General features: G+C 42.5%; 1 protein-coding gene across 4 annotated transcripts in view; it reads left to right on the forward strand.

Moving 5' to 3' along the window:
- LOC101658167 (myelin associated oligodendrocyte basic protein) overlaps positions 1–14,886 on the forward strand; it is a 54,825-nt gene extending 39,939 nt beyond the window's left edge. For all 4 annotated transcript variants that reach the window (XR_006680537.1, XR_006680538.1, XM_045295042.1 and 1 more), the window contains one exon: positions 12,113–14,886. The gene's annotated coding sequence lies outside the window, so the exon portion shown is untranslated. The remainder of the gene's footprint in view (positions 1–12,112) is intronic.
- Positions 14,887–18,367: the final 3,481 nt, after the last annotated feature.

Consider the following 18,367-nt stretch of genomic DNA (forward strand, 5'->3'; position numbering starts at 1 on the left):
TGCCCTCATTATTCTCAAAACATTTGCTTTCCACTTGAGCCCCTGGTATCAGCTCCTTTTTTTTTAAACAAAAAAAAAGTTTTCAAAAGTCTAGGTACTTTTGAGAAGCCAAAGATGCCAAATATATTTCGCAATGAAAAAACACCAAACAACCCACAGGTGCCCTTGGTAACGCAAGGTCTGTGAGGATTGAATGGGCAGTGAGGAACGGGAATTAAAGAATGTAGACGCAATTCCCTCAACTATGTTTGACCATGAAGGGAAGCAGAAGGACCGGGCAACAGCTAGTGACCATGAACTCAGCAGACAGTGAAGCAGGTGCAAATGCTGATGGATGGGGACAGCAGAGAGGTGCACGGAGGGGCAGATCATTGGTGGAGCCAAGCATTATCTCAGGCGGGAGGAAGAGCCCCGCCCACGGCACAGGCGAGGGGATCCGACACAGAGCAGGGCTGCCGTTTTACTGGAAATAACGAAAAGAATAAGGGAGAGTTTGGATTCCCGTGGGCTGGCACGAGCTTGAGGTCAATCCTGCCTGTGGCAGTGGTGTGTGGTGGGGGGATGGGAAGGATGGGGACAGTGGCGAGGATGAAGCATCCCTTAAATTATAACCTGAAAATGAATTTGAGAAGATTCTTCCTGTAGATGAATTTGGCCAGTATATTTGTACAGATGGTTGGATATCTGATTTATAATCAAAAGCAATATTTTGCTACTAAGTCTTTGCCCACAACTTCATGTTTAGATTTCAAGGGCCAACATTGAGATCTAAATTCGAGGCCCCCATGATCTGACATGGAAGATGAAAAAGCTGAGGGGGTAAAGGCAGAGTCTAATGTTCCCAGGGAATAAAGAGCCACCCAGGACTCTGACGATCAGCGCACACTGCACCGGACCACAGAGAAACAAACCTTGCTTTGGTCATTGTCCGCCAGAGCTACTGTTTGACCAGAGACGTGGGGAAACTCACAGTGGGAAGAATCCGAGAGGCTCTCCCACCTGGCCCCCAAGCAGATGTCCCAGTCCATTCACAACACCATTGGCAGGTCCTTGCTGCCTCTGCTTCAGTAAAGTCAAAGGTCCACAATGCACAAAGATGGTTTCCTTGAGCCCTTTGGAAGGTGTATGGTTGTGGCTTGGAGAGGTTTTATGTAGTCACTCTTTGCTCTTTTGGGAACATGGACACACTTGGATGTAACACAGGATGGTTGGCTGAAGGGAGTAATAAAAATGACCTCTTTTTATTAGGCATTCCATCATCAAACTACAGGGTGTTTTGAATGGGAATTAAAGAATGTAGACACAATTGCAGGAGACTGGTTAAGGCCCCCTTGGCTGCTGAGATCATGTCTTTGCCCATATTACCATCCTGTTTCAAACTAGGAGTTTCTATACTGAGCATGGTAGAGCTCTGGGGTGCCCATGAGAGGAGGGGGTGAAGCCAATGGGGCTGCAGGCTGTTACCTCCACATCAACCAAAGCAGCTTTGGGAGTCTATGTTGAGTTCTACATTTTTTTTTTTTATGAATGATTTTGCTAGCTGAAAATGTCTGGCCGTCTCACTTTCGTCATTGGAAGCAAACGTAGAATCCGCCTGTCTGTGATTTTCTAAATGACATGGAATCAAACGGTGTGCCGTTCGGTGTTGTATTACAGGTTTAGGTTTACTTGGCTGCTACTTTGGTGCCTACGTCTTTCCTCACGAGGAATAAGTCACCTACTACCAAGTCCAGTGTTTTTCTTTTCTTTTCTTTAAAAAAAATCATTTTATTGTGGGGCCGTACAGCTCTTATCACAGTCCGTACATCCATCTATTGTGTCAAGCACATTTGTACATTTGTTGCCATCATCATTTTCAAAACATTTTCTTTCTACTTGAGCGCTTGGTATCAGCTCATTTTCCCTTCTCCCCTCCCCTCCCTCCTTCATGAACCCTTGATAATTTGTCTTTTTTTTCATGTAAGTTCAGTGGGTTTGCTTTTGACCCACTGGATAGGTTTATTAAAAATATGGACGAGAGCAAAAGCATAGGCAACAAACACTCCTGAAAACTCTACTTATAATTCTCAGCTTACAACAAATGTATCTAAAATGTTATTCAACCTGGTATTAAATAAAGTGCATTAGAAAAGTACATTAATGACACATCACATAGGCTGGAAGGGACCAGGGAAAATGAAAGACTATAGCTTATGGGTGCCTTAATCTATAACCCAACCAAACTCACTGCCATCCAGTGATTCTGACACAGAGCAACAGAATGGGACCGAGCAGAACTGCCACTATGGGTTTCCAAGTCGGTAAATTGTTACCGGAGGAGAAAGCCTCCTTATTCTCCCCTGGAGTGACCAGTGGTTTTGAACTGCTGACCTTGCAGTTATCAGCCTAATGTGTAACAATATAGATCAGGTTTCAATCATTTGCCTTAAAAAGACCTCTTCATAATAAAACCAAGTTCTAAGCCTCTGGTAAGTGTAATACTGGATTTTGAAGCACATGAGCTGTCTCAAACATTCATTCATAATCTGGGACTGGAAACATAAAGAAAATAGTGCAAAATCAAAAACAGGATCCAGAAGGGTGAGCGGCTCCTTTCTAGGCCACAAGGGCTGCAAAAGATTTTTTAGAAAGACATGTAGGTATTCCCAAGTAAGGAAGGTTCAGAAAGACATTGATTAATCGTGCCAAAAAAGCCCAAGTTTTAGGAAAAGTACTTTTTTTAAGTAGGGCAGGATAAGAAAGTGTGTCTGGATCCACGTTTGAGAAGTCAGATGATAGTGAGGGAAGTCCTTCCCATGGGAGTTGGTGACAGACATCCCCAGGAAAGAGAGGGCTTGCTTGTACCGCATTAACCAGATCAGCCAGTGATGTGGAAAAGAAAGAGCTTTGGGGGCTACTAATTATAAATGAAATCACACTAGGGCCAATGTGAGAGGCAGTTGCTTTACCAGCTACTGAAGCTATCTCGGAGGTAGAGCTTGGTGGCATAGTGGGCTATGCAGTGAGACGCTGACCACAAGGTCAGCGGTTGGGACCCACCAACCGCCCCATAGGAGGCACATGAGACTCTTGACTCTTGTCAAGATTTAGTCTCAGAAACCCAAAGAGAGTTCTGCTCTGTCCTTTAGGATTGCTATGTGCTGGAACTGATTTGATAGCAGGGAGTTTTGAGTCCCAGAGGTGGCCAACATACAGCCCTTCCTGTTGACCTCCAGGCAAATCGATTTGAGGAAAGATAAAATGGAGTGGTCGCTATTGTAGCCACCATCAAAGAGGGCTGGGTGGCTTGCCATTCAGATGGTATGGGACTCAGTAGCCATGCTGACACATTTTTATTAATTGAATCCTATTGTCTCCTAGATCAGAGGATAAAGCTTTTTTTGTTTTTTTCCCCAACACCTCCTGTGTTCCTCTCTTCCCAACTACGTCAGTCACTCACAGGCATGTCTCGTCCTTGATGGGGCAGAGATGCAGGTGGCACAGTGGGGAGTGCCCCAGAGCGCTCAGAGAGCGTCCTACGGAGCTGGCTGGGCTTCTGGACCTCTTCTCGATGAGCGTGGTTGAGTAGACTTGCCTGGATGTTGTTCCCTTGCCCGCGAAGCACACCCACCTTTTAGTTTGCTCGTTGACATTTCTGTCTGTGGAGGAGAACATGTCTTTTTTCCCCCAGGAAGACATTTCTCTATTATCAGGAAGGAAAAAGCCTGGTGCCCCTTTTTGTTTTGTTTCCTTATGATGATCAAGCAGATGCTACATCATCTGTTTTTGCTATTATTCACTCAGCATTTCTTGAATTCTCGGTGAACATCTCTCTTCTGCTGACAGCGGCTGTTCTTGCTCTGCTGCCTTGTCAGCTTCCTGAGTCAGAGCCCGTAACAGAGGCTTGGTTTCCAACTGACGGAGATCATTAAGGATGTCTCCCAGCAGCTGCGAGAGCTGGCACTTATTTCCAGCTGGAGCTTTGACTGCAAGTATTTTCCAACCTCTTCTACCCCACCCCTCACCCTCCCACCCTGCCCAGCCCAGGTTGATGCCTTGCTGACACCTTATTATTTGCCTGAAATGTAGATGGTGTTTGTCTTCTTCGCTTCTGGGTAACGTGGCTGTTAGTATCATCCGGCTCTCCTGATCACTTCCCCCTCTTCTAATTATGGTCATCTGCCAACTAATGCTTCATTTTCTGGCATCCTTTCTGTTTCCTTTGCTATGATTTTTCTTCTCAGCTTCAAAAATCAAGATGAAGCTCGTTCAGCTGTGGAGCATACTGATTTCGAACTTCTACTGCATCCATTTCCTGCAGCTCAGCTCTTTGTCTTTCTAAGATCTGAGATCTCATCTGGTTTGTTCCCTGCTCTCAGTAGGGTCTGGGTGAAGGAGGAAACAGGTAGGGAGGGCGAGAAGCCATCGTTACCTTTCCACGGCGTGGATCCCCCTCTGTCTCTTTCCAGCCCTGTCAACCTTGTTTCTATTGTCTTTACCTCACATCCCCATCTATCCCACCTCTAATTCCAGCTGGTGCCAGTGGGCCCATCCAGGCTCCACTGTGGCGGCTTCCATCCCACCATCCTCTTGTTCTTGCTCCTCTCTTCTTCCCACCTCTTTCTCTCATTCATGTTACAACACACTGGTCTCCACCCACAGTATCTGATTTTTTCTGCAATTCACAGGTCACAGACAGTCTTGCTTTATAGATTTCTAGCAGAGCTGCTAATTTTCCTACCTTTTTTTGGCTCTGGACTTCACAACTTCTGCTTTCTATCTCATTATGGATCTTGTCTACAGCTGCTAGCTGAGATTCTAGCTCAAACCACCAGCATCACATTGACTTGTGATCACCCTCCCACCCCCTACCTCCCGGCACTGTCTGCTTGCAACTAGCTGCCCTATAGTAGTGCCAACCTGTGGGCAGGTACATTTTCATTCCAGGTCACTTCACGCTCAGCCTTTGTCCCTTCCCCAAAGTTGCTTGAAACCAGTCCCACTGGGGTTTCCAGGTGTGTTCAGTTGAGGTAGGAAGCATAATTACATTACCACTAAAGCGGGCTCCTTAAAACTTGCTTTCACATCCAACTTTCATTGACTGTTCATTACATTGTCTCCAATCCTGAAAGTCATCAAACTTGAGCCCAGTTTCCCAGGTGACACCTTCCCACCTCTTCTGGTGAACGTTGTCTTTTGGTGAGCTCCTGGGTCCGAATAAGGGAGTCTTCAGAGTTCAAATAAAGAATGAGGATATGTGTACTTTCTGTTCAACTGTGTTCATGCATTTGTGTGTGTTCTTGGCTGTGTGCTTGCCTGCTTGAGAGACGGAGAGAGAAACAGTCGCACAGAGAGGAATGCTCTTCCATTTTTATGGCTTTTTTCCAGGTGCGCTGGGAGAGGTGGGTCCCACACCTTCTATGGTCTGTAGCTCCCCAACACACACCTTGTTCAAAACTATATGTAGACGGGAGAAACAGGGTCCCCCCTATGGGTGAACCTCATACTAGGCCTTCCCTATACAAAAAGGGGACTTGGCAGACTACTCATTCCAATTCCCTGTCACTTCTCACTTGGGAGACTCATATTGTGAAAATGAAACAGCTCTAGTGCCCCTGCATCTTCCAGCAAAACTTTATAATGCACTCTTTTTAAGAAAACCTATTTTCTGATCATTTTGAACCACCCTTGGATGGAGCTGATTTAGAACCATGTTACACAGTGATTCTCTGATACAGGGAGTGCACTTTGCCAATTTGTTTAATCCAAAACATTACTTGCATCGAAGAAAAATCAGACTTAATATGGAAATAATTTTGTCTTAAATTCTGAGCCTTCTATTGAACATTTCTCAGGGACTAAATAACTCTTGCTCTCCATCGTTATTTTTTTGGAGTCCTTATGTCATAGGACTGTGGAACACTCACCACTACTTTGTTTTAGAAATCAAAATACTTCAAGTTCATGGACAAGTCTGCTCATCGCCAAATCCCCTTGGCAAATAGGGTCAGTATTTCCTGACACAATAAATAAGGAAAAGATATTGAAGAAAAAAATAATTTAAGAATGTATTGAGTGTGTAAGTGAAGACCCAGAAATAAAAAAAGTCTGACCACCAAAGCAGAGGGCCCAAACCATAACATCACACACCCAAGTCCACACAACTATCCCAGCGTGTAGATGAGGACACCCAGGGTACGCTGTCATCTCCAAGGATTAATTAGGATTTTGAACCAGCTGGAACCCCTGCCGAGCATGTAAATTTCCATCCCAGATATTCTGAATCAGAATCTACAGTTAAATAAGGTGCCCAGGTAATTCTTATGTATAATAAACGCTGAATGTTATCCTTGTGAATCTCAGAATTGCTCCTTCTTCTCCGCCAGTCTTTGAATGGGAAGTAAACCACTTCTACACTTTGGTCTTCACCTAGCTCATGGGGCTCAGAGTTCTTTGCTGTGGCCCCTAATGAGCAATGAGCACATGCTGTGTTGAGCAGCACTCGCTTCAGTGGGTTGATGTTCTCAGGGTGACTGGATGCTGGGGTGAGCTTGGTCTAAAGGCTCAGATTCAGGGCACTGCTCATGCTGTAACCAGGGGTGAGACATGACCACGGTACTCTCATCATCCTTGGGAGAGGCAGTATGTGTGGTGGGTCAGAGCATGGGACCTAGGGTCAGGCAGAGCAGTGGTTAGACTCCTGTCTGAGTGTTACCATGTGTGTCACCTTGGACAATTGAGCAGGAAAACAATGTGTGAAGCAACTCACATGGAGCTGACCTATAGAGAGTATTCTATCAGTAACATAGGGAAACATGACGCTCATTGCCATAATTGTAGCTCTTATGACTATACACCCCAGTGTTGTCCCTCACACCCACCAACGATTGGATCTGGACAGTTGACCTCTGAAATTTTACAGCTCTGAAGACATGGCCTCATTCTTTCTTCCAATTTCCGTTTTTAGCCTTTGTGCCACCATGCTGTTGACTTGGCAGAGGATGGGCTTGATATACTTTCCATTTTTCTATACCGAGCAGAATTTACTTGGAAATGTCCCATTTTTGAAATGCCTTAAAAGAGAGGATAATAATAGTAAGAAAAGTCATCACCATCACAACAAATTTCTCTTTCTCTCCCTCCAGTTGTGCACAGCACCCACGTTTACATAACAAGTCCCATTGTATGTCTTGTAGCAAGTTGCCAACCCCTTTTCCCCAAACGTTCAGATTGCTCCTGTCCTCTAGCTCAGTCAGTTGTACAGAGACTATGTCTGTGATTTAGACCAAAAGTGACTGCTTCCTGTGCTCTGGTCTTGGTGGGGAATAGAGTGTTTGACTTGAAGGGCTATAGCCTGGGACTCTGTGCACACCTAAGGCCGTATCATCCACTTCTGTTCCCTCCTTTGAGAGGAAGAAATGGGTTGAGAGTCCAACGTGTTAACCGTCACCAATTTGGGTGGATGGCGGTTCTCTTCTTTCATTAGTAAGAGTGTCGAAAGTAGGTGATATCCTTATAACTATTCAACAGATTAACTCTCATGATCCAAGTCTTACATATCTTGGTCTTACTTAAGCTAATAATTAATCCACAAACAATAATCCACTGGACTTTCTTGAATGGTACAATCATATTTTTTCTTTGTATTGAACAATATTTCTACGTGTTTAGGTTTTGCTTACAATATTTATGAGGTAAGGCTTTAACTTAATATATCAGTCTCTTAGAATAATTTGAGTTAATGCAGATTTTGATGAAAAAAATGAATAAACATAAATTAATTTTTAGGTTCTTTCTTATTTTGCTATCTAAATTTTGGGCAGTTCCTTAAATTTAAGTACCTTCACATAAGAGCAAATAGCATAAATTAACATGTTTTTCAATTTTTAGCCTTTAGAAAGTAGATCAAAAGAGTTTCAGGGACAAAAAGGAAGGAAAGAAACCTGAATCCAGGTAAAGATAATGAATTTACAGTAACCAAAACCGAGCTGGGCTCTGGTTTGGCTCACTAGCTGTGATGTTGAACCCATCGTCCCTTGAGTTGTGAAACAGAATAGCGATGCCTTCTCAGGTTTTCCACAGGACGATTGTGTCCTCAGAGGAGATACAAGCTTTGAGTTTAAAAGGTTTAGTGCACCTACATGGACACATATATTTTAGAGAGAATATTATAATGGGGCCCACTCCCTTGTTTTGATTAATACAGACATTTAACCAAGGTCTCAATTAAAAAGTAAATGCGTGGAAAATAATGATGGCAACATATGTACAAATATGCTTGATATAATTGGCGTATGGATTGTGATAAGAGCTGTAAGAACCCACCCCCTAAAATGATCTTTTAATTAAAAAAAAAGAAAGAAAGAAAAGAGAAGGATCCCAGTGGGGGAATACGTTTAAGTTTCTAAGGTAGGCCCATACTGTCCTATCAACTATAGGTCCCCGGATTCCTATTGTCTTGTATCTGCCCCCGCCCCACGCCCTCCTACCCACAAATACAGAAATTCAGATACCCGATTACTGAGATCACATCGCCCACCGGTCCATTTATTAATATCGACACGACTTGGACTGATAATGTGACCGAGAGAAGGGTGCACTACACGCATACTGTACTGAAGGACTGTCCCTGCAGGAACATGAGCACTCTTGCCTTGGTAAGGGGCTGGACCAGTTCTGAGGAGAGCCAGACGTCTCTGGACAAGGAAGGGGGTTTTACCATCTGCTCATGGAGATGTTGAGGTGAGTGAGGGTGGTGGTGACGGTAGGAGAGAGAACCCTTCAAGGGGTAAGGCTTCTGAGGGGGAAGAACAGGACATGGAAGACATGATGGCAAAATCTGACGGTTTTATTATGCGGATTGTGAGATATTTCTCGGTGCTTCTTGAAGGTTTCTTTTCTTTGGGGTTGGATTTCCCTCTGTGGATTGCATTGAGGTCCTGAAGGTACCTGCTGAGAGGGCTTAGGCTAGGAGCAGAACCGCTGGTTTCCATTTGCTGGCACCCCATTAGTCCATCAACTGCTCCGAGTCCCCTTTGCCCACCCATGGGGCTATTATAGTGGTATAGAGGGTGCACTAGCTTTGAAGCCCAGTGGGTGGGGTCTTCCCCTGTAATGACAGGATTAAAAAAAATTATTTTACTGGGGGCTCTTACAGCTCTTATAACAACCCATACATCCATTGGATCAAGCACATTTGTACATATGTTGCCATCATTTTTTCCCCCCAAACATTTTCATTCTACTTGAGCCCTTGGTATCAGCTCCTCATTTCCCCCCTCCCTCTCCCACACTCCCTCCCTCATAACTCCCTCATAATGAACCCTTGATAATTTATAAATTATTATTATTTTCATATCATACACTGACCACTGTCTCCTTTTACCCATGTTTCTGTTGTTCGTCCCCCTTGGTGGGTTGTGGTTATATTCGATCATTGTGATCAGTTCCCCCTTTCTCCCAGCTGCCTTTCCCCTACCCTCATGGTATTGCTACCCCCATTATTGTGCCTGAGGGGTTTAACTGTCCTGGATTCCCTGCGTTGAGAGTTCTTATCTGTACCAGTGTACATGCTCCAGTCTAGCTGAATTTGTAAGGTAGAATCGGGGTCATAATAGTGTGGGGTGTGTGGGTGGGGAGGGGAATGAAACATTAAAGAACTAGAGGAAAGTTGTATATTTTGTCGGTGCTATACTGTACCCTGGTTGGCTTGGCTCTTCATTGTGACCCTTCTGTGAGGGGATGTCCAATTGTCTGCAGATGGGCTTTGGGTCTCCACTCCACCCACCCCCACCTCATTTGCATTGCCATGATTTCTTGTTTTGGGTCTTCTGAAGCCTGGTACTTGATCCCATCAACACCTCATGATCACACAGGCTGGTGTGCTTCTTTCATGTGAGCTTTGTTATTTCCCAGCTATATGACTGCTTATTTATCTTCAAGCCTTTAAGACCCCAGGCACTACTTTTGATAGTCGGGCACCATCAGCTTTCTTCACCACATTTGCTTATGCACCCATTTTGTCTTCAGTGATCGTGTTGGGAAGGTGAGTATCACAGAATGCCAGGTTATTAGAACAAAATATTTTTGCATTGAGGGAATAATTGAGTTGAGACCTAATGTCTGTCTGCTAGCTTATTATTTAACATATGATCTATGTACATAGAACTATGTCCTTATCGTTATATATAAATATATTTGCATATGTACATGCCCGTATTTATACCTCTATAAATGTCCTTTGCCTCCTAGTTCTTTCCTCTATTTCCTTTTACTTTCCTCCTGTCCCACTATCATGTTTGACCTTCATTTGGCTCCCAGTAATTCCTCATGGCTACATTGCACTTGATCAAGCCTCACCAGGCATCCTACTCCTTCCTCACCATTGATTTTAGATCTCTTGTTGTTCCCTTGTACCTGGATTTTTTGTCTCCCCCTTCCTTTCCCCCTGCCTCCCTCTCTCTCCCATGTCCTGGAACTGTCAGTCCCGTGGTTTTCTCCTCGGGATTGTTTATCCTGCCTATCTTATCTAGATAAATATGAAAAACAAAAACAAAACATAAAACAACAGCGAAAAGATCAGTCTATAAATAGTTCCAGGTCTGTCTGTTGACTCTTATGAGTGTTTTCCAGTCGAGTCTGATGAGCTGTCACATCCTGCCCCTGAAGTCTATTTTTGGGATTCCTTGGGACTTCATTGCTTTGTTCCCCTTGCTGCTCTGTTGCATGTCCTTCGGGTTACATCCCGGTGTGGTGGGTCAGATTGGGCACAATTCCTTCATGTCTCCAGGGTTGTCCCCCCACAGCACTATGGATCAGTGAAGGATACGGTGTCTTGTGGTGGGGCCAGCCTGATGGTCCTCTCTGTGCATTGGCTGCTCCGCGCAGGCATCTCGGTAATGACAGGATTTTATGGCATCAGCCTTACACTTGGAAAAAGAGGGAAGAGAACAGATGGACTCTGGGAGCATTTAGAAAACATGGACTGCAGTGCATCCAGCACGTTAGGACATTTACTCCAAAATCACAGTTCACTCGATGCGGATGAATTGTGATGGAGGGGAGGAGAAGTGATGTGTGGGTAAGAAACCCAGATTTGAGTCTTAAATCTCTTGCTAATCAGTTATGTTAGTTAGTTCTTTACAGCTTACACAACTTATCCTGTGGTCTTTGCTTTATTAAAAATATAAAAGAAATGACCACAGGGTAAGTTGTTTGGGCTGGCCACGCTAATTAATAAAACAGATGAGCTTTCTAAGAAGCTTTACAATGACAAAATCCTGTGATTATATAGACTGTATTGTCTTTAGTTTGAAGGGAACACTCCTCAAAGGTGTGCGACACCATCTGATCCGTATGGTTTCTCTTCCATTTCCCAGGCCCAGAGTTAAAGAGGGCAGAGTCTCCCCAGGTTCATCTACCAATGGGCAATTATTTTTATCTCTTATTGCTTTTTACTTTCTCCTAGCTTTAGCACTACTCAGGCTACATTTCTCCAGTTTATACACCCCACTTAGCATCTACCACGCTAGTCATTTAGAAAATGAATTCGCAACAGAACTTCTTCTCACTCTCCTTTTCCTTTTTAATTTAAAAAACAAAAAAACATCCTCCCGGGCTTTCAGCTGCAAGGGACATGACAAAGGGTTTGCAACCCTGAAGTATGGAGAAGGCAGGATTGAGTTCACCTTGGAACTCTGTGAAATCTTTCTCTGATTATATATTCACCTAGCAGACTAGTCACGTGACTAAAGAGTGTGCTGTTCTAAGATTTGTCCAACCACTTGCCCTTGCCATAAAGGATCAGCATTTATTTGTGGAAGAAGGTGGGGGTGGCCAGGGGAGAGTGTTAATGGGGAGTGTGCAGATATGATCATGAGGAGGATGCTTGTGAGAGGAGCACTTGCATATAGAATTCTAGCTTGACAGTTTTTTCCCTCCCGGCAGTTTAATGGTGTCATGTCATTGCCTGCTGACCTTTATAATTACCAATGGAAAATCTTCTGTTGGTCCACATGTCCTCCACTGTAAGAACTTGTATTGCCCTTTGGTTGCGGTTAAGACTTTTCTCTTGGGCTTTGGTGCTCGGCAATCTCATTATGATGTCACTTATTTTTTTATTTCTTTTGCTCAGGTTTCTTCAATCTGAAGATATACATATTTTTCTTCAGGGATATGCAAAATAAAAAATATTGCTGCACCATCAACACAATCGAGAAAATGAAAAATGGAAGGATGTGAAGATAAAGTCTCATAAGTTACTCAGGGGAGTTTGTAAATTGTAACATCACCTTTGAAACATAATCCTGGGATACTAGTAAGGCAGGCTACTTTCATGACCTATGACCAAGCAATTATGCTTTTAGATACCCATGCCAGATAAAATTTGCATTAATAGAAAAAAATAGATGCACATAAAACGTATAAGTAAAGAGCTGTTTGTCCTTGGGGAAAACATCACCACCACCACCACCACCACCACCACCACCACCACCATCACCATCACCACCACCACCACCACCACCAGCCAAATACACAGAGGAAAAAAATAATAAGCTAGAAGTCAGCAAGAAGAGAATGAGTGGATCAATTCTGGTATATTCATAATATCCTAAGCAGTAGTTAAACTGAATAAACCTGAGGTACCCACATTAGGCAGATAAATTGGGGGAATCATGCGAAATACAAAGGACCAAACAAAAGAAGGCAAAATCTACTGCCACAGAGTCAATCCTTTCTCACAGTTCCCTTGTAGAGCGTTTCTGAGGCTATGGATCTTGACAGGAGCAAATAGCCTCATTTTTCTCTTGTGGAGCTATCGGTGGTCTTGAACTGTTGACTTGTGGTGAAGAGTCCAGTGCTTAGGCAACAGTATTACTAGAGTTCCCTAAAAGAAAAAAAATAGAGGATAACAAATACCATATAAAACTCTAAACATAACAGTTAACAACTCATGCAAACATGACCTATTTCCCAAGAAGCAGAGCCTGTGAAATCTCATGCGCTACAAGACAAAAGAACCAAAGTTAACAACCATCTAAAAGGACAGCCACAACTATTTATCCTTTAGGAAATAAAAAGAGACTTGAAATAACTCTTGACTTAAATAACCTTACAAAGCCTCTATTTAAATGGCAGACAATACTGGTCAGTCACAGTTTCGTGTGGAGAGTCTGGTGATACGTCTGCCGTCTCTCCTTGATAACCATCCTAAGGAAACAAACATATTAGATTTGAGTAAGTTTTGGATCTTAGCTGGTGGCTGTGGTTTCTGACATGTTGGGAAAAGGGGATGAGTTGGAATAGACACACCTCTCACCAAATCTTCCTTTACTAACAAGTAGGAAAACACCGCAGAAGATCACAGGATGTTGTAGAGCGTGGAGCAATGTAAGACGGAGAGTTAAGCAGGGGGGAACTCAGAGTATAGGAAGAAGAGGAGATCAGAGTCGTTCTGTGCTCGTACCTGGTGTGGCCAAACACAGCTAGATGCTCAAAGGCCCAGTAGGGCTTGAAGTTAGCACAGCCAGACATAGCCACGTTTCAGATGCAAATAGAAATATGGAGGCAATGTCAGAGCAAGTTCAGTTCTAGGTATGGGCTGAAGGGAAAGGAAATGCCATCGAGTTAGGATAAAGAGTGGTCAACTCAGGTGAGCAATGCTTCAGATACCACACCAGCCCCTTAGCAGTTAGAGCGCAAGGCCACAGTGTCCTGGCTTCCTCACTTGGAGAGGTCAAGGCTCTGTACTTTCAGGTGCTAAAACAACAATAAAATATGAGCCTCTACTATGGCAGCTTCAACAAGGAGATCTCTGAGACCACCACCTTTCTGGAAATAACAGGGGTGTGGGCATGGGGCATCATGACAGCTGACCGGCTAGTGAGAACAAATTACTGGTCCAGTCCTACACAGATCCAAAAGAGACACGTAACATCCCTTTGAGCCTTTTCAGATTTTGACAAAACTATACTTGTTGGGCTCTGTGCTCCATGCCACCCAGAAGGCACCGAATTATTATAGAATACAAGACTGAGGAGCAGGGAAGCAAAGGATGCATTCCTTCATCCCCCAAATTGGATCATAGCCCAGAAACTCTGGTAACCAGAAATGCTGGAATTCTCTATGTTTGTCTATTGTGGAAACAAACCTTCTGGAGAAGAATAAAATGTATCTGAAAACTACCTGAAACTGATGAATAATAAAATGTAACGTACTTGGCTATTATAACATACGCTAAATCTGCCTAATTATAATAAGTATTTTTTGCCTTTTAAATCTGGGGAGCACTACACAGTAAACATTGGGGAAAGGATATAAAGTTTTAAAAGCGGTTTTATGGAAAATTCTTCAGTGGGGATTTTCAACCAGAATGCCCTGCATGTTATGCTAATAATTCTGGAGGTCGATTGATTTTATGTTGTGATATTTGGACTGGTTTTGGGAGCACTGAGTAGCATCCTCAGATTTGTGCTGATTCATATTTAACCACTGGCTCTCTGAGTGGAAAGTTCTGATTTGTAGTACTTACTGATCTCCATGGTGTAAATACTTCCACTATGACTAATTTCAAGCGATGATTAATTTCACTGCAGAACTGGGAAAAGAGGTGCACTATCGACTTGTGAGCTGGACAGGGCAGCTCCACTGCACCCCTACATTCAGGCCAGCTCCACTGCACCCCTACATGCACTCACATGCCTCTGTGAAACTAGAGTTTACTACTAAAAATTCTTTCCCATAAATATACCACTGCATTAGTGAAAGGCAAAAAATACAGAGGGAAAATGAGATAAATTCAAAGTGGGGAGCTTAAGTAGGGAAATTTGACAGAGGATTTGTGAGAAATGGTGTTTGTCTATACTCTTCACTCTGTTATTATCTTTTATTAAATATAAGCGGTATCTATGTCTCTGAGTTTCATTGGTGTTCTTCCAGATGGAGGCTGGTAGTGCTCTAGTAGTGTGAACATGGCATTGACCAAAGCACCGACAGGATCATCACGCCGTGGAGCCAGTGTCCCCTTTCTTCCTGCAGCACTCGTCGCCAGTCTTTCACGGACAAACCTAAGCTAATTTTGAAAAGGATATACCCGTTCACATATTTCATTTCTTTTTTCCCAACTGTTTTATTGGCATATCATCCACACATCAGACAATTCAATGGCTCAATCACATTAAGAAGAGTTGTGCAGTCGTCAGCACCATCAATTTTAGAATATCGATTTTCTTCTTTCTTGTACTCATTGCTATTAGCTTCCCGTTTCCCCTCGACCCGCCCCCCCTTGTTATATACTACCCCCACACCCGCCCCAAGAAACCATTGATGCAGTCACTGTCTCTATAGTTTTTTCCCCCTGATTTCTCAAAGAAATTTATTTATTTTTTTTAACTCATTTTATTGGGGGCTCGTACAACTCTTAGCACAATCCATACATACACCCGTTGTGTCCAGCACATTTGTACATTTGTTGCCCTCATCATTCCCCTCCCTCCCCTCCCCTCTCTTCCTCACTAACCTTTGATAATATTGATAATTTAAAGGAAACTCATATCCATCTCTTAAGAATTTAAGGTTATTATGAATATTTTAATAATTTATTAAAGACAGTAGTTTAATCATTCCTTTAAAAATACATGGACAAGCTGGGAAATTTGTACCATCCCTTTTTGTTTTTGGATTGATATTTCCATTTTACTTCCCTTGTGATATTTCCTAATGAAATATATGTAACGCTATACAACTTTTTATTTATCATTATCATACATCTGTGAAAATCATACGTTATAAACAAAATGTGTCAGAGGCACTAACTTTCTCAATACAACATTGATACATGGCATCATACCTTGATTGTACTATAGTTAGGAACTGTGACAGGCAGTCCCTAAATGGTCACCATGAACCCACTCCTCTGAATCTGCATCCTATATAATTCCCTCCTCTTGAGTAGGGACTGGCCTATTGAGTTACTTCTAGCCAATGGATTATGGCAAAGGTGATAGGATGTCATGTCTGCGACTAGGTTATAAAAGATTGTGACTTCTGTCTTGTTAAAGAGTCCTCTCTCTCTCTGGCTTTGTGCAACTTGTTGTCATGTTGTGGAATCCCAGGTAGGAAGGTAACAAGTATGATGTTCCTTGAGTTACGGAATCAGTGCCATTGTAAGAGAGCTTAGAATTAGATCCTTCCCATCTCATCTAAAAGCGTCGAACTTTCCGATGCTAACCCAGGCCAGCTTGTCTAATCCTGTGATTGTAGCCTCACAAGAAACTAGGAGTAGAGGGCTCAGCTAAACTACCCTTGGATTCCTGAGTCACCAAACAATGTGTACGTTGTCTTATGCCACAGAGTTTTATGGCAACTTCTTTTGCAATTAGATAAAAGACAAAAATCAGAGCTAAAACAATCGGAAAGACGGAAAAGCCATCACTAGTTGTAGTTGAAACTTGGAGAACCAAAGATGATCAATGGAAAACCAATAATAAGAGAGTTAAGTAAGGTAGATGGAAATCAACAACTTTGGGATAGACAAATTACACAATATTGTAGTATTAAATTAAATGGCGATGGGGGGTGTGGGGCCAGGCCCCACCACTGCTACTACTACTACTGCTACCCACAGGTTCAGTAATGCACAATTGCACGGTTGAGATATATAAGTATTATATTAAAGTCATCGAGAGCATGAGAGATATTACAATAATGCAGTCAGACACACTACATGGTAGCATTGCTCACCTCAGCCCAGCTTGGCGGTCCACGTGGAGAGAGGGGGAAGGGAAGGAGGGCAAGGGAACAAGGGAGAGGGGGAAGAAGAGAGGGGAGCGATCAGAGAGAGAGGTCAGAGAGAGTCAGAGAGCTCTATATTGCTGACCCACGCCTATATACCTTTTGGGGGCATACCAGCCCACTAATTACAGGTAGAGGCATACATCACAGGAAGGGGTTACACTATAGGTAACACAGTAATGACGGGGTGGTCTAGGGGGTGGTCTCTGAGTCTCTATAGGAACCATTATCAGTAGGGTGAAAACTCCGCCTACAGGAGCCTGTCCATTGTCCCCAGAGGCAGGGAGCAGGGCCCACTGCAGTTTGGCAACTGATTGCCCTCAGGGAGGGAATGCCTGTGCATCTGACCTTCCCCCACACAATATAAAGGAAAAATTATATGATAATATTTAATAGTGATAAAATAGAAAATGCCTATAAATAAATTTAACATGAATTTTGAAAGGCTATATGAATTAACACTTAAAAGCTTCCTTGCTGGATATAAAAGAAGTCTTGTATAAGTGAAAAGATAGGAATTTATTGATAGGAATATTCAACATCATAAAGATGTAGATTGTACCCAAGCTAAGTTGTACTTTTGGCATGTTTCTGAAACAGTAGAGAAAAACAATGAGGGAGGTTGCCCTAGTAAATCAAAACTGTAACATTTTATTACAGTGGGAATATAAAACGATTCAGTCACTATTGAGAGCTTTGGCCATTAAACATCAGAATTACGAATACATATGTCTTTTCATTCAGCAGCTTATATTTGTGGATACTATCATGATACTGGAATAAATGCAAAATGACATATACAAGATATTCATTGTGGCATATTTGAATAGAAACATGTTTCATTGCAAACAACCTGAAGGTCAATCAATAGGAAATTAGTTTAAAAATTACAGCACATTCATGCAATGGAATATTATGAAACCGTGAGAAAGGATAAGGATCTTTCTGTGTGTCAACATGGAAGGATCTCCAATACATATTGATAATAATAACAATAAGCAAGATGTAGAATATATATAACATGTGTAAAGGGGAGTGAAAAATTCTTGGCCATTACTTGTGTTGGGTAAAGGAAGTCTGAAAGGCCACTACCCTAACAGTGTTTACCTATTGAGAGCAGGTGTTGGAAGGAACTAGGTGGAAGGGGAATAGGAATGGAAGAAACATTTGGTTGAATGAATGTTTATACTTTCCGTTCTTGGACCACTAAAAAACTAAAACAAAACAAGAAATAATCTGTGAATAAATAATAAAGCTAAAGAAACTTCCATTTCCTGGTGGTCCATCACATACTAGCACAAAGATTTGGATTATGATTTCTTATTTAATTGAATTTAATTTCAAGAGCATTCACCATTAACAAATAGTATCAACTTAGTGGATTTCAGTTTTTAAATGAATCTTTAAATGATATAGAATTTAATAATAATTTATTTTCTAAACTGACATAGCACTATATCCTCTACTCTGTCATACATGGGGTTCCCACGAGTTTGGTAGTGAGAGTTGGATGAACATATGTTGTAAGCACTGCATACATTTATATATACTGTAGAAGTTTATAGAAGCCTTAGTGGCATAGTGACTACCAGTTGGA

This window comes from Echinops telfairi, unplaced genomic scaffold (assembly GCF_000313985.2).
Source record: "Echinops telfairi isolate 266 unplaced genomic scaffold, ASM31398v2 ScPeMD7_4225;HRSCAF=4972, whole genome shotgun sequence".
Lineage (NCBI taxonomy): Eukaryota > Metazoa > Chordata > Mammalia > Afrosoricida > Tenrecidae > Echinops > Echinops telfairi.